This window comes from Gadus chalcogrammus, chromosome 2, assembly GCF_026213295.1.
Source record: "Gadus chalcogrammus isolate NIFS_2021 chromosome 2, NIFS_Gcha_1.0, whole genome shotgun sequence".
Classification (NCBI taxonomy): Eukaryota; Metazoa; Chordata; class Actinopteri; order Gadiformes; family Gadidae; genus Gadus; species Gadus chalcogrammus.
The window spans coordinates 21,192,787-21,211,018 of NC_079413.1; the positions used below are offsets into that span (position 1 = coordinate 21,192,787).

General features: G+C 45.1%; 1 pseudogene; it reads left to right on the forward strand.

Moving 5' to 3' along the window:
• Window positions 1–1,903: 1,903 nt before the first annotated feature.
• Window positions 1,904–17,228, forward strand: LOC130398639 (myosin-1B-like; annotated as a pseudogene).
• The last annotated feature ends 1,004 nt before the right edge of the window (window positions 17,229–18,232 follow it).

Genomic DNA, 18,232 nt, shown 5'->3' on the forward strand with positions numbered 1-18,232 from the left:
GCTGTTTACTTCCAACAATGATTCATTTGACTGGGATCAAGACAAATGCATCTTGATCCCATTAAAAAGGGGAAGCATTCACCAGTTGGGGGGGGGGGGGGGTTGGCAATATTAACATTAGAACTACTATGACATCGCACTGGGCTGACACAGACACACACACACACACACACACACACACACACACACACACACACACACACACACACACACACACACACACACACACACACACACACACACACACACACACACACACACACACGGCCGAGTGGAACCACATACTGGTGCTCTATGAATACTGATTCTTGTTGATAGAAACACACGCCGACCGGCTTAAGGCCGAGCTAAGGGGCTTTGTGTATTCATTGTTCTCCCCCGTCGAGGCAAACCGACATGTTCTGCATTCTCACGACAACGTCTGCTGATGGTTTCAGTGTGAGCAGAGCGTTCTGCACTCTGTGACTCATCCCTCTACCCAGACCCAAACCAGGATCAACGCGGCAGCCCTCACACACGCAGGGAATGCGATGCAAGCCATCCCAACGTAAACAGATACAATATAAATGTAATATAAAAGCAAGTATTTATGAAAACACTCGATGATCGGATGGAAAAGTAGTATAATGAGTAGCAAAAAAGCTATATAAAAAATCAATAATTCAATAATAGTTCATCAATTAATAATAAAAGTAGGCTATTGATATTCTTAGGGGTTCAAGCACGCTCAATTGCCAAGGTAATCTTGTGGCAAAATATCAAGCAATACACAATGATACCACAACAAAGTTATTAGAAGTGCAAGATAGCTAGATTGACGGGTACTAAATAGATATACAAATTATTAGCATAAATGCCATGCGGTTGGTCTGGCTGGAACCTGTTTGAATATGTGAACGGCTTGCTTTGATGTGCATGGACGACTTAAGACAAAGACTGTACAGCAATCTCCAGCCTCATCCTGGTCCTCAGACCGCCATGGCATATTCAGGATGCCGAAGCTCGCCTAGCCCGAAAATGAATAAGGGCCATTTTGGCCCCGATCGCCGTAATCCGTGGCCCTTAGCGATCATTGCTTTTTAATCGACCGAGGGCGCGGACCACAATCGAATCCATTTACACATTACACAATACAGCTATACTTAGGTTTTTTAAAATACAAAACAGACATGAAACAGACAGTGGAGGACTTTCTCCAACTTGGCTTTTAAGCCAGATCTGATCTCTCTGGCCAAATATAGGAGAAAGCGTTAATACAGTCCCGGCATTGGTGTTATAAAGACTGTCAAAATCTCGTTAGGCTCAGGGCATCTCTATGGCACACTGAGTATTGAATAGGAATAAACCAAGAGAGCGATAATCATCTTTCAGACAGCTTTTAGAAACCCTTTCTGGATTCTGTCAAACCTTTTCGTTTTGGGACACTCAGGTAAGCGCTATTCACCTCTTTTTTAGAAAGAAATACAAAAATGTACATTACTTTTTTGTGGTTGTGTCTATCTCAATGGGTAGAGCATGGGATTAACATAACCAGGGTTGGGGGTTATATTCCCATTGGGGCCCCCCCATGCTAAACATCTATACTATTTTGTGGCATTTAAAATGTATACTATAAAAATGGCATTTATATTTCGTTAGCCTCTGGCATAATTTGCCGAATTTGGCCAAGAGTCATATTTTTGGCCAAAGTCAAACCTAACTCTACTCTCCTACTGCTGCTGATTCACTGTGCTTCATTGGCTGTAGGCCTATCCTAAGCCAAGGATGGATCCATTGTATTTATGTTAAGTCATTGATAATGAGCTTCGATCTAAAATGAGAATGAGATCAAGCAGAGCATATATTACACCCAGTAAAAACGTATTTAAGATTGTTCCACGGTCCACACCAGGTCTAGTAGGATATGGGTGACGTTGAGATGGCGATCTTTGGGGTGGCGGCGCCGTTCCTCCGCAAGCCGGAGCGAGAGCGGGTCGCCGCCCAGAACATGCCCTTCGACGCCAAAACGGCCTTTTCGTCACCGACGCGAGGCAGGAGTACGTGAAGGGCAAGATCAAGAAGCAAGACGGCTCCAAGATCACCGTGGAAACCGAGGACGCAAAGGTAGGCTTGGCATAAGGACAGCTCTGGTCCTCATCTTGTTGATTACGGACTAGATATTATGGGAAAGTTAGACAAGAGTTTTTTAGTCAATAAAATGGAGCATATTAGACTAGTTTTCACTCAAAAAGGTTTCATTGATTTTAAACTATGATTTTTAAGATATCTTACTGATTAAAATGTTCTTAATTGCTTCTGCCAAAACAATTATCTACGTTTGGAAATAGCACCTAATGCAATGGTCTGTTATTGCTGCAGTCTACTGTCCAGAAATAACAGACCAAAGAATGCCGTTATTTACCAATCAGAACTGAGTAATCAACAAAGCTGTGTAATAATCGTTGTTATTTAATTCATATTAAACACCTTAAGTATAACACACGCTTAAAAGTGTGTTACACATTTCAGAAAGATTTACGTGTTCATGTCATTGTATTTATTTTCATGCATTTCCTTTTGTTTCCTCCAGATTGTGGTGGTTCAGCAGGATGACCTGCGGCCCATGAACCCCCCCAAGTACGATAAGATCGAGGACATGGCCATGCTGACCCACCTCCACGAGCCCGCCGTGCTCTACAACCTGAAGGAGCGCTACGCTGCCTGGATGATCTACGTAAGACCGCCAACCCCAGAGGGCCGGGTTAGCAGGGTTTTGGGTCAAACCACTGGTACCATTGAGTTGGGTTGGCATGGGAGGGCCACGGAATTATATGGAGGGGGGGGCATAACACACAGACATAACCAGGCATAGCATACAGCCTTTGTAGAGCAAGAATGTATATTGAATGTGTACATCGCAAAAATTTCAGGCATGTGCCTCCCCAGACCCGCCATGGACAAAGGAATGCTTAGAACGATAATTAATTAATGCTGGCACTCATGGTAACAATGTCACCATGACATCCACACTCGCCTCCCATCAAGATCACATGACACTGCGGTACAATTATTTCAACTGTTCATCCTAATGAGGACCAAGCCCTTGTCCCCCCCTCCGTCCAGACCTATTCGGGGCTGTTCTGTGTGACGGTGAACCCCTACAAGTGGCTGCCGGTCTACAACCCAGAGGTCGTGGCCGGATACCGCGGGAAAAAGCGCCAGGAGGTCCCACCGCACATCTTCTCCATCTCCGACAACGCTTACCAGTACATGCTAACCGGTACGCAAACACTAACAAAAGAGTTCACACAATGGGTACGTCTTTTAGGGAAGAATTGTTAGAAAAGTCCAAGGCGCCTGGATTTACTTATTTTCAAGTGTCTTATATTAGTGTGAGTTTTAATATATGACAACCTACCATGTACATATTTATCCAAATTGTATCTAAAATTAATTCTGTCAGTAACTTCCAATTCAGAACACACCGGTGTGAATACTTTATTCAAGTATGAATCCCAAAATCCCAAGACTAAATTATGAGTTATATATTGTTCGTCTTTTTAACAGATCGTGAGAACCAGTCAATCCTTATCACGTGAGTAACTATTCCACTTCCTGTCTTGACCGTCACAATAAGAGACCCTCGTCTAATTTCATTGTACAACTTTTGCAGCGGAGAATCCGGAGCTGGAAAGACTGTGAACACCAAGCGGGTCATTCAGTATTTTGCAACAATTGCATCTTATGGGGATCCAAGCAAGAAAGAGCCACTTGATGGTAGAATGCAGGTATTTACCGACTTCCGTACCAGCACTCTCACTCTCTACTCAGACAAGCATTATGCAGATTTATCCAAAGTGACTTACAGTCATTTTCAGATACATGTCTGGTATATTGCCCAAGGATGCCTGCGGCCATTGGGGTTCGAACCCAGAACCCTTTGGCTTGGAGTCACCCTAACTCTCTAACCACTAGACTATCCTGGCCCACAAATACCTAGTTATTTTTTAACTGCTCCTTCAAAAGTTGTATAGGCTGGCCATTTTCCTTTCCTTAAAGGACTTTCTCCACTGTTTGTTGCAACCAGTACAAGAGACCTCTTCTTCTGTGTTTATTTTAAACAAGGAAGCATGCTCCTTTTAACAGGGAACCCTGGAGGATCAAATCATCCAGGCCAACCCCCTGCTGGAGGCCTTCGGTAACGCCAAGACCGTCAGAAACGACAACTCCTCTCGCTTCGTGAGTCTTATTCTGTCAAAATCAAATAACACCAACGGCACTCCTGTATATCGGTATTCTTTATGAGTATTAAAGGCACCCTCTTGTACCCCCAGCTGTGAAGTTGATTAGCCATTACAAGCTCTTCCATACCTGTTAGTTACATCACATGTGGGAGTGTCCACTCAGATGTATGATGCACAGATCATCCTACAAGCCAACCCAGTGGATTGTACCCCCTGACAACCTGGAAGATTGGTCCAATAAACATCACACCTGTCGGTTATGTAGGGGCCCTTTAATATGCATATATTAGGTGGCATAGATAACACTGGTAACAATACCTAGGAGCCTTATGCTGATCATAATGCTAATCGTCATCAACCCCTATCATAATTATGTTCCAGGGCAAATTCATTCGCATCCACTTTGGAACAAAGGGGAAGCTGTCGTCGGCTGATATTGAAACCTGTAAGTCGGACTGGAGCTACGTATACTAAAGCCAATCCCGGGATGTAGGCGATAAGATAATATTTGACCTCTTATGTCAATCCACAGATCTACTGGAGAAGTCTAGGGTGACCTTTCAACTCCCGGCTGAGAGAAGCTACCACATCTTCTATCAGATCCTGTCCAATCAAAAGCCAGAATTAACTGGTAGGTGGTCACATGAAGTGAACACAGTCTTTATTCCACTTATTGGATTTAACAGAAGTTCTTCTTTTAAAGTCTTTGAATTTTTTGACACATACAACCAATACAGCATTTACAAGGATCAATATTTGTATTATACCAGAGTTGCTGCTGATCACCACCAACCCTTATGACTACCCGTTCATCAGCCAGGGGGAGATCACTGTTCAAAGCATCAGCGACCAAGAAGAGCTGGTCGCCACTGATGTAAGATATATACGCTTTTATCCAAAGGGATTTGGATGTGAGATGTGAATCGGTCAGGTTCATATCATGAAGGAGCAGGTAGGGGTTAGAGCCGCTTGCTCAGGGATGCCTCCAGGTAGGCCGCTAAAATTTGGGTTGAACCTAATGGCTGACTTTCCAAGAAAGAAAAAATGCATAATACAAAAATCCGATGATACAATTGAATCAAAAGCATTTTTTTGTGTATTATTGCTCTATTGCAATCATGCAATATTATCTGGGATCTTTCAGAAAGATTCTTTACCAAGTGAATTATTGTCAAGTCTGCCTGTAAACTCAGAATGTAAACTCAGGTGGTCTAAGCACCGTTCCTTGGTTTCTGTAGAGCGCGATTGATATCCTTGGGTTCAGCACAGAGGAAAAGATGGGCATCTACAAGCTGACCGGCGCAGTGATGCATCATGGGAACATGAGGTTCAAGCAGAAACAGCGGGAGGAGCAGGCTGAGCCTGATGGCACAGAAGGTGAGAGGTTAACAACCTGATGGTTCAGAAGATGGGCTACAAGCCGCAAGCAATGGTCAAGGATAAACCTTTCGAGAGTTGAATTGGAATGCATGCAGAGGTCCAATTAAAAATGACCCACATAAAACCAACTATTTCAATTATTGTTGAATCTTGCGGCTTGAATCTTGCTTATTGTTTGCCTTTCTGCCTACTCTAACACCTTGTTAATTTTGTTACATACATCCTTCCTCTTAGTGGCAGACAAAGTGGCTTACCTCATGGGCATGAACTCTGCAGATCTACTGAAGGCGCTATGCTATCCAAGAGTGAAAGTTGGAAATGAGTATGTCACGAAAGGACAGACCGTGCAACAGGTACCCTGCCCCTTCCATTAGTCAGTCTATGTTGAACATCGGATTTAATCTGCGGCACTTTACAAATCCATTTTAACTCTGGAACCTTTGATGACAGGTGAACAACTCAACGGGTGCCCTCTCTAAAGCCGTCTATGAAAGACTGTTCCTCTGGATGGTGACCAGGATTAACAAACAGCTCGACACGCAACTGCCCAGGCAGCACTTCATCGGCGTCCTCGACATCGCTGGCTTTGAGATATTTGAGGTAAATTGGACTCATGCAACCTTTGTTTGTTAGTCTTCTTATGTATTTGTGAATTAAAACGACACAATGCCTTGCAGATGAACAGTCTGGAACAGCTGTGCATCAACTTCACCAACGAGAAGCTCCAGCAGTTCTTCAACCACCACATGTTTGTGTTGGAGCAAGAAGAGTACAAGAAGGAAGGCATCGACTGGGAGTTCATTGACTTTGGCATGGACCTGGCAGCCTGCATCGAGCTCATCGAGAAGGTAAACTGCACTGTTTCAAGTTCCACCCGGTAGATCCACCAAAATCCATCTCTACAATGTCCAGTCTCGGATTAAAAACAACACTATTTCAAAGTACAATCTTAGTTGTTGTTCTATCTCAGTAGCCATCTATCCATCTTCATCCAGGTTACACAAGTTAAAAGTTAGGCACATTCACCATCATCCACCTGGAAGCAACTAGAAACATGTATCTATCTGTATTCATTCATCCATCCATCCCTCCATCCATCCATTTATCCATCAAACCAAACATCTAAAGAAATGGTTCTCCTGCATGCCTCCAGCCCATGGGCATCCTATCCATCCTCGAGGAGGAGTGCATGTTCCCCAAGGCCACCGACGTGTCCTTCAAGAACAAGCTGTACGACCAGCACCTGGGCAAGAACAGCTGCTTCCTGAAGCCCAAAGCCTCCAAGAGCAAGGCCGAGGCCCACTTCTCCCTGGTGCACTACGCCGGCACTGTGGACTACAACATCTCGGGCTGGCTGGAGAAGAACAAGGACCCGCTCAACGAAACCGTGGCCCAGCTCTACCAGAAGGCGGGCCTGAAGCTGTTGGGCAAGCTGTTCGCCACCTACGCCTCCACCGACGGTCTGTTGGCCTCACCGTCTCCTTATCCCACCACCCTGACCAATAGTCCTGTCCTGTCACAAATTCAGGAATGCTATTCCTCTATGTAGTATAGATATAGTTTGACGGTCCATGGGCCTCACATTCTCCTTTATCCGACCACCCTGACCATTAATCTTGTCCTGCCACTTCCACAAATATAGGAAGGCTATTTCTCTATGTAGTATAGATATAGTTGTGTGTAATATACTATGTTTTTTTTGTGAATATGTTCATAGCATTGGTGGTCCCAGTCAGAATCGAACCTCCAACCCTGGCAGTGTTAATGCCATAGCAATAGTGCTACCAGTTGAGTGAGACAAGAGGAACCCTATGTACTTGCAATGCAAATCTCTTGTTAATTTTTTGTTCTCCGCCCTCCTAGACGGAAGTAGGAGGAGTGCCAAGAAAAAGGGCTCTTCCTTTCAGACGGTTTCTGCACTGTTCAGGGTACGGTAATGTGTTTTCTTTGGAGTTTTACTTTCTGCAATTATTTAAGAAGGGGAAATAATCTCTGGGGTGGCATCTTTCTTACGCAGGTCCTACCAAGTCTAAGGTTAACAAACTTTTAAATAATATGAAAGTTGATGAATAGTGCTCTCTTGTGTGTTCTCTTGGCTTTGTCTCCGACAGGAGAACCTCAACAAGCTCATGTCCAACCTCCGGTCTACCCATCCTCATTTTGTCAGGTGCATCATCCCAAATGAAACCAAAACACCAGGTAAGACAAACCGATCAATATGTCGCCACACCTCCCTCGAAAGTGATACTGAAATGGTATCAATACCGATGCGAGAAAGATGCTTAAATGCTGTAAGAGTCCTGCCAAATATGCCTCATTTGCTGCACCCATGGGTTGTTTTATTTTGAAAATCCAGCGAGGACATCTTCCATTACCTTGCAGGTGTACAAAACGTATTATTGATCAGATCATTCCATTCCATCTTCCAAGTCACACTGATTCAATGCTGAGCGGTAAAATGATTGTCCCCAAGGATCCATGGAGCACTACCTCGTACTGCACCAGCTGCGCTGTAACGGGGTGCTGGAGGGCATCCGGATCTGCAGGAAAGGGTTCCCCAGCAGGATCCTCTACGGGGACTTCAAACAGAGGTCAGCCCATGACCAGGTTCCTACCATATCCTCTACCAACAGCTACCATCAGAATGGCCCTATCTGTGGACGGCTCATAGTCATAACTCGTTTGCAGTTATCAGATGTGTTAAAGGGGAATATTATGCCACCGGGTGTGGGTGTGATTAGCTATTAAAAGCCTGGAAAACAAAGGAAAAGGGCAATTTTTCAAACAATTTTGAATGGCTAATCACACTCACACCTGGTTGCATAATATCAACCCAATAATTGTGTAAGATATTTAGGCATGTACATGCTTTTTAGTATCTGATTACAATACAAATCATAGCTTTATTTTTTTTTTTGTATGCATTTTTTGCATGCTTATTTGTTACTTGCTGCACAGTCGAGGACGCCTGAAATCAAAGCATTTCATTGCCTTTGATTACTCCTACTCGTTTTGATTGCACTGCATACTACTGCATACTACCGCATACTACATAATACTGCATACTAAATACTACGTACTCCTCCTCACAGGTACAGAATCCTGAATGCTAGTGCGATACCGGAAGGGCAGTTCATTGACAGCAAAAAAGCATCAGAGAAACTCCTCGGCTCCATTGATGTGGACCACGGCCAGTACAAGTTTGGATACACAAAGGTACTCTCAATGGCCAAGTTGCATTATGTGGTATAATTAATAAGTATAAAGCATACAATAAATAGCACTGATTATAAAGAGGAACAACTTCTACTATTGTTCTCAATTGATCCTTTGCACGATTCCACCAAACACAGTTAATTGTGTTGACCTTTATCCCATGACATGATGCAGGTGTTCTTCAAAGCTGGACTGTTGGGTCTTCTGGAGGAGATGAGAGACGAACGCCTGGCTGTGCTGATCACCCGAATTCAGGCCGTTTCTCGCGGTTACGTCGGCCGGCAGAGATTCAAAGCGATGACCAAGAATAGGTGAACACAGCATCCACCCTCTAGTATGGGGAATATGCTTCAAGAATCATGCCTGAGTTTTTTCTTTGTTTCCAGGGAATCGATATACATCATTCAGTACAACATCCGCTCCTTCATGAGTGTGAAGAACTGGCCCTGGATGAGGCTCTACTTCAAGATCAAGCCGCTGCTCCGGAGCGCTGAGGCGGAGAAGGAGATGCAGAACATGAAGGAGGAGCTATCCCGGCTGAGAGAGGAGTACCTCCGATCAGAGGCCCGGAGGAAGGAGCTGGAGCAGAAGATGGGGATAATGGTTCAGGAGAAGAATGACCTCTTCCTTCAGATTCAAGCCGTAGGTTATTTTGCTAGTCAAGAGAGATAAAAAAAAAAAGGTTTAAATGTATATCTTCCGTATTTTATCCATCTCTTGGCATTCAAATGTTGATGAGGGATTGCATGTCGGAAATGATTTGCACACCACTTGCCTACCTTAAACAGTAAGAGTAGATTTTGTCTACTCTTAGCTAGATAAATGTATAATCACACACCGAAAATGCCAAAAACACATACCTTCTCGAAGACCACTTAAGCCAGCCAGGAAGGGCTGGATCACTTGACAATGTCATTGCTTTCAGAAATAGGTGCTGCCCAGCCACATGCCAAACCAACCGTTCCTTATTCATCCACTTTGGAGAATTGTCTGTGTTGTACCTGTCGACGGAAGGCTTAACGTTCAGTGAACAGATTGATCCAGCAAAGCGTAGAAACAGGTGTTACAAGATCCTGTGTATGTCTCGCGTGGCAGGAGCGGGATAACCTGTGCGACGCCGAGGAGCGTTGCGAGGGTCTCATCAAGAGCAAGATCCACCTGGAGGCCAAGGTGAAGGAGTTCTCAGAGAGGATGGAGGAAGAGGAGGAGATCAACGCCGAGTTGACGGCCAAGAAGAGGAAGCTGGAGGACGAGTGTTTGGATCTCAAGAGGGACATCGATGACCTGGAACTCATCATCGCCAAGGTGGAGAAGGAGAAGTACGCCACTGAGAATAAGGTCAGTGGACTGTAGTCTTCAAACCGTGGGTTGTGAAACTATTACTAGGTACATAGAACTGATGGGACTTTTTCTAAGGAGTATGCTTTGAATTGGATCGCATAAAAGGGACAAAAATGATGAACGGACAAAGTTTCTTTGCGCAGGTCAAGAACTTGGTAGAGGAATTGGCAGGGCTGGAGGACCACCTGCTAAAGTCTTCCAAGGAGATTAAATCACTACAAGAGGTGCATCAGCAGACTCTGGACGATCTCCAAGCTGAAGAGGATAAAGTGAACTCCATGACCAAGAGCAAGGTCAAGTTGGAGCAACAGGTGGACGATGTATGTATCACCTTATTAATGTTTGATGCTGTTATTTTATGCTTTGTTGTTGTTATTTTTGGTTTTTTACTCTGTGTAAGGGGACCTCGGGTGACTTGAAAGACGCCAAAATTAAAAATGTATTATTATTATCTTTATTTACCTTCCCAAAACAGAATTGTAGAACAATGTTGCAGCATCTGAATAGTGTTTTTAAAACATGTAAATGTTAACATTTTCCAGCTCGAAGGGTCCCTGGAGCAAGAGAAGAAGGTGCGAGCCGATCTGGAAAGAACCAGGAGGAAGCTGGAGGGAGATCTCAGGCTTTCCCAGGAGAACATCATGACCATAGAGAGTGACCGACAGCGGCAGCAGGAAACACTGAAACAGTACATACACCTCATCTCACTTGACAACCTGGATTCTCTAGGGGCCATGTGTAAAGGTTAATTATAAACTAATAAATGATATTATAGATAATAACCAAATAATGGTCTTTATTTGTCTTTTTTTTCCAGAAAGGACTTTGAGGTCATCAACCTACAGAGCCGAATGGAAGATGAACAGACTCTTAGTATACAACTCCAAAAGAAAATCAAAGAGCAGCAGGTTTGTATACCTATATCTGCCCTGGGGTTCTCTTCACTACTCCAGTCCCAAATGGCTAAACAGGCACTCTAAGCCAACATTACCGCCAATATGTCATCCATTTTTACCCCACTTTAAACAAATAGACATTATAAAATTAATAATTTTTCAGACTTCCATGTTTGAAAAGAATCAAACAGCACAATCAATTTTTGAGCAGTTCCAAAAGTGCTGCACAACCTCGTTTCTAGACATACAGTTCAGAGCAGCTGTAGGAATCAGAAAATCACGTTTTTTTACTTCCACCACTTCAGGCCCGCATTGAGGAGCTGGAGGAGGAGATGGAGGCGGAGCGTTCATCCCGGGCCAAGTGGAGCAGCAGAGTCGGACCTGTCCCGGAGCTGGAGGAGATCAGCGAGAGGCTGGAGGAGGCGGGCGGAGCCACCGCCGCCCAGATGGAGGTCAACAAGAAGCGGGACGCGGAGTTCCACCGCCTTCGCCGGGACCTGGAGGAGTCGACCCTGCAGCACGAGACCACGACGGCCGCCCTGCGCAGGAAACAGGCGGACGGCACCGCCGAGCTCGGCGAGCAGATAGACAACCTCCAGAGGGTGAAGCAGAAGCTGGAGAAGGACAAGAGCGAGCTCAAGATGGAGGTGGACGACCTGGTCTGCAACATGGAGAGTGTTCTGAAGAGCAAGGTGCGAGTTTTCAGTTATAAAGATGGGGGGGCAGTATAGTGTCTGGGCTAGGATGTTTCAGTGGTACCACTTTTACACATTATTCTAAGATGCTCTTAGTCAATGCAAGTTGCTTTGGATTAAAGCGTCTTCTAACTAATTCAAAGACAAATAGGACTAAATATTGAATTGTCTTGAAATATTGCAGGCAAATCTGGAAAAACTATGCAGGAGCCTGGAAGACCAAAGCACCGAATACAAAAGCAAAGCGGAGGACGCCCAGAGGTCTCTGAGTGATTACACCACACTCGCCAGTCGTCTGCAGACAGAAAACGGTAAACTCAACAGTACGAAGTCAAAGAACAATACAACTATTGTAAATGTAATGCTGTTAATAAGCCACCGACTAAAACCCTCTGCAGGGGAACTTTCCCGGCAGGTTGAGGAGAAGGACGCCGCTCTGTCTCAGATACACAGGGTGAAGAACACGGCCAGTCAACAAACTGAGGAGCTGAAGAGACATCTGGACGAAGAGACCAAGGTCAGACGATGCACAAAGGGCCACACGAAGCAAACCCTGCGCTGATGCTGATACTTAATAATTACCTGATCATTCCTCATCGGTGCGTTCACTTGTATTGTGTCGTGCATTTCAGGCCAAGAGCTCCCTGGCCCACGCTCTGCAGTCGGCGCGCCACGACTGCGAGCTCCTGCGGGAGCAGTACGAGGAGGAGCAGGAGGCCAAGGGGGAGCTGCAGAGGAGGCCTGTCCAAGGCCAACAGCGAGGTGGCCCAGTGGCGGACCAAGTACGAGACGGACGCCATCCAGAGGACCGACGAGCTGGAGGAGGCCAAGTAAGGAACCCTTCGGTAGTGATGGGTGGCGGTTGGCGTTGTTTCCTTCCAGTCGTACAAGTTCAAATTTGTTGTGCTCATTGCGTGTCACACGATCTATCTATCTAAGTTTATAATCCTTATCTTCTTTTTAACATAAGCATTACAATGTGTACAATGCAAATCAAGTTTGTCTTAGCTGAAATGTGAATAAATTTAACATTGACACGAAAGGAAGAAGTTGGCTCAGAGGCTTCAGGAATCCGAGGAGTCAACAGAGGCCATAAACGCCAAGTGTGGGTCGCTGGAGAAGACCAAGCAAAGGTTGCTGGCGGAGGTGGAGGACCTCAATGTGGAGCTGGAGCGGTCGAATGCATCCAGCGCCATGTTGGACAAGAAGCAGAGGAACTTTGACAAGGTACAGTCTATTCCGGATTAGAAGGGCAGGCTCCTCATAAGAATGTGTTCAAATCAGGGTATCATCCCCAAATATTTCAGTAATGTGTTATGGATTATTGCAATCCCATTAAAAGCTATCGTAAGTGATTCACAGTGACATAAAGATGCAGGAAATTTTGGCATGAATAGCAGTAAGGTGGATCTTGTTTAAGGGTACCTACAGTAAGACTGAGCTTGAACCCAGAGCTTTTCGGCTGGGATTCAAACACCCTAACCCCCCTGTCAGGTTCTTGGTGACTGGAAACAGAAGTTGGAGGAGAGCCAGTCTGAACTGGAGGTCTCTCAGAGGGAGTCCAGAACCGTGAGCACCGAGCTGTTCAAGCTGAAGAACTCCTACGAGGAGGCCTTGGACCACCTGGAGAGCATGACGCGGGAGAACAAAAACCTCCAGCGTAAGAAATAACGTTGAAGATTCCCAAGATTCTCATTGTTGGATGTTGAGTGGACTTTTGTCGTCTTCTTATCTGACCCTTTGGCTTTGCATTACAGAGGAGATAACCGACATCACCGAACAACTGGGCCAATCGGCAAAGACCATCCACGAGATGGAGAAAGCTGCCAAGCAAGTGGAACAGGAAAAGAGTGAAATCCAAGTTGCTCTTGAGGAAGCAGAGGTGCCTTGTTTGCCTTTATTATCTACTGATCACACTTAAGTCTCATCTGGCCATGGATGTTTAAACTATTGTTTCAATACTGAAGGGGTTTACTTATCCCCGTACATTATATTTGCTGTCAAAGTGATAACCACCAGTAATGCTGAATGAATATGTGTCTCTCAGCATTGAACGATAACAGCTAACTGATTTGCCATTAATGGAATACAATTTCCCCAGAGTTGGTGCTGTTTCTCTCTCGCTCTTACCCAGAACTAGTGCCACCAGGCCTAGAGCGGTCGCACACAGGATAGTTCATGGTTCGATGGATATTCTGGATTCATTTACACTTCCTTAATTTAAATATTGTTGCAAGCTCCTCGCCGTGCAACCACAGGGTGTAGGTTTTAAAGCGGCGTCATTCCACTGACTCCGTCACTTGTTGCCCCTCCAGTCCTCCATGGAACAGGAAGAGGCCAAACTGCTGCACCTCCAGCTGGAGCTGAACCAGATCCGCTCGGAGAAGGACCGCAGGGTGCTCGAGAAGGACGAGGAGCTGGACCTGCTGAAGAGGAGCCACCTGAGGGCCGTGGACACCCTGCAGGGCTCCCTGGACGCCGAGGCCCGCAGCCGCAACGACGCTGTGCGCCTCAAGAAGAAGCTGGAGAGCGACCTTAACGAGATGGAGGTCCACCTAGGCCACGCCAACGTCCAGGCGTCGGACGCCACCAAGCAGTTCAGGAACCTCCAGGCGCAGTACAAGGTGAGCGACCAACTGTACTGCCATGGCGTTTACCAACACTGCTTTGTCTTCTGCCGGGTCTAGATGTTCAAACTCCTTTGACCCAGGATTCCAATAGAGAGACAAAACGGCCAAACACAAAGCACATGAAGCCCACCATCATCTTCCCTCTCCTGACAGGACACTCAGGTTCGTCTGGATGAGGCCGTCCACAGCCAGGAGGACCTGAAGGAGCAGCTGGCGATCGCGGAGCGCCGGAGCGCCCTCCTGGCGGCGGAGGTGGAGGAGACGATGGAGGCCCTGGAGCAGTCCGAGAGGAGCCGCAAGCTCGCCGAGCAGGAGCTGGTGGCCGCCAGCGAGAGGGTTCAGCTGCTTCACGCCCAGGTGACACGGGAGCATTAAAGAAACGTATCGTAACTCAAGACAAGAAGGGAGACCTCTAGACAGCTCAGTCAATGTCAGAAAGAGAATAGAGTTTTTTTTACCTTTTGTTTGAAAGCATTGGATACATTACTATGCTTATCCACTCAAGTAATGTATTCAATGTATAATTCTATTGCAGACCAGTACTATTAGTGTATTAACCCTTCTCTTCCTCACCTGAGCAGAACACCTGTCTCCTGAGCAGCAAAAAGAAGATGGATTCCGATATTAGTCAGCTGCACGCTGACATGGAGGATACAGTCCAGGAAGCCCAGAGTGCAGATAATAAGGCCAAGAAGGCCATCGCAGATGTAATCCTCCATCTTTATTCTAAGTTGATGTTTTATACCTGTAAGGATCACTGTGGAAAACGCCTTAACCCGTGCCTCTTTATTCATAAAAAGCGTATTCTGAATCGCTGCAAATCAGTAGTCATAGCCATGTCACTAATCACTGGAAGGCTATCATTTAGACATCAGGAAAAGTAATGGCGGGTGTTTCCCCTGCAGGCGGCCATGATGGTGGAGGAGCTGAAGAAGGAGCAGGACACCTGCGCCCACCTGGAGAGGATGAAGAAGAACCTGGAGGTGACCGTGAAGGACCTGCAGCAGCGCCTGGACGAGGCCGAGAACCTGGCCCTGAAGGGCGGCAAGAAGGAGCTGCAGAAGCTGGAGACCAGGGTACGCTAACCCCCACTACGTGCAAACTGAAGTCATCAACTTCCTACATATCCCAGAATGCACCCTGTTTATCTTATCCACTCACTGAAAGCTAATATTTCTGTTGGAGTAGATCATTGTCTGGCTGCTAGCTGACATTAATTCTTGCTTACACTACTTTGTTTATTTATTTTAAATAATTGTATTATAATTGTGAACTTTAATTGTTCTTGCAGTTCATTTTCCTAGAATTCTTCTTTCAGAGCTTGTTATTAAATATAAAGCTAATGCTACAACCAATAATAATCTATTGCAGCAGAATTGCAGAGAAATTGAGTTTGACACCCCTAATATAGACAGTAACTAAAATATATCTAACCCTGGCCTGCTCATTGAGAATTTACTTAAAGATAAATAAAATATAGAATAAGTAACCGCGACCTGATACACAGGAGGCATCAGGAGTCTCATGTAGATGGTTTGACCATTGCCTTGGTCAGACCCTGATAAGAGATCTACACTAGAGATCTCCAGGTACCTCTACTAGGGCGGAGTTCATCCAGGTGTTTCCTCAGGTCCGGGAGCTGGAGGCAGAGTTGGAGGCGGAGCACAAACGCAGTGGGGACTCCATGAAGGCCGTGCGCAAATTTGAGCGAAGAATGAAGGAGGTCACCCATCAGGTAGGCAGATCTCACACACACACACACACACACACACACACACACACACACACACACACACACACACACACACACACACACACACACACACACACACACACACACACACACACACACACGGTCACAGAGGTGGAAATATTGGAAACTATCTAAAAAGAGCAATGGTTGAGAATTTCTCAGAGATGGGTGCATGCCTCATTCAGTTTAGACTTGGTACTTTGCGTACACTGTGTGGTACATCTGATGGTGCGTGTGCCGAGCATCCGCCCACCCCCCCTCCCCACCCACCCCACCCCTCACTCCCAAATAAACTGAACCCCCGCAGCTGATGCCGGACCTCACTGTTTTTTAAACCCTGGCTATGGCCCTGTTCACAAGCTAGATGGAGAGACGGGTACAGACAGGCCGGTGAGGGGACAGTAATGAGCAAAGTGTTTCAGGGGGAGGAGGAGATGAAGAACGCCGCCAGACTGCAGGACCTGGTCAACAAACTGCAGCTCAAAGTGAAGGTGTACAAGCGCCAGTGTGAGGAGACGGTGAGTGGCTGCATGCTCACCATTACTTTCAGACACCAATATGTGCTTGAGTGTTTAACTGGCAAGTGGGCGGCGTAACACGGTCATTCGTCTCTGTACAGTAACATTCTAATCTTGCGCCAAGACAAAGGTCAAGTACGTAGTAAAAACTCACAGTAGTCATAATTAACAAAAGAGGCTAAGGTAGCAAAGGCATTTTGTAGAGATAAAATTATAAATATTGTGCTTGAGAAAAGGACCAAAAACCTGTACATTCCCCAATAGACATGTATAATGATTTCAAGGCGTTTAAGGCTGTATTTCAATGTGTACATGTATCTGAATTACACTGGGGTTAAATGTGTATTAAATTACAACTTTGATTAGACTAGTTAACTCTGTATCATTATGCGACTCATCCCGAGGGGCGGCGTTGTATCGTGTGATTGACAGGAGGAGCTGAGCAGTGCGCATCTCGCCAAGTCCCGCAAGGCTCAGCACGACCTGGAGGAGGCGCTGGAGCGCGCCGACATCGCAGAGTCTCAAGTCAACAAACTCCGCGCTAAAAGTCGCAATATTGCTGGCAAAGGAGAATAGGAAAAGTATATTCTCAGTGCTCTTGTGTTTCTGAATGTAATAGAATGAGTTCTGGCTTTTTTTTGTTTGTTTAGAGAATACAGTGTATTTCGAATTTATTGGAGAAATATAATGCAATTTGGCACATGTACACAATACATATGCCTTTACTTATATATGTGGTTCAACAGTAGGTATAATATAAATACAATGTTTATTGTGTGTTAAAGTGTTTCCTTGCGTTTTTTTTGTGAGAGATTAATAAATGTTTGTCAAAGTATAGGTCAGGTATCAAGTTGCACAATGTATCAAATTACCTATCGTTTCTCAATTATCTGAATATATATATGTATATATATACATAAATATTTATCACATATCAATCTATAATAATATATATGAAATCAAATAGCAGTGAGACTGTTTGTTTCCTGTGTGAATTTGATATGCATTGCTGTCATAAAGGGTTAATATTTATCACACCACATAAAATATGTTATACATCCATGTGTATAACGCACAGGCTTAGGGTGGAGCCTGACTGCCTGTATGGGGTTACTACAGGTCATCTTAGAATAACATCCACAGCTCAACAGATTCCAATATCGATAACACAATTATTTCATCTCTGAGATTAGCCCTCCTCCAACCGAGACAAGAGCACGATTTCACGATGCTAATTAACTTCGGCAGAAGCTATTTCCACACCATGAAATATGAACCGCAGATAAGAAGAAAAATAAATGATTATCTTATTCATCTTTCTCTAGTCAGTCTTATCCGCATTGCTAAGCAAATGGTTGACATACATAACGTCGTTTTGAGTGAATATCATGAAATCATGAAAATGACAGTAATCAGTCAGCTAATCAACCACCAGTCTGAATGATAGTCGCAGTAGCAGTGGCAGCTGTTCGCCACCAGAGGGTGCCATCTCGAAGTCAAGCAACCATCAAACAAAATATAAATAACATTATACTGTTGAATAAATATAATATACGTACGAGTTAATGAAGAAATTATTT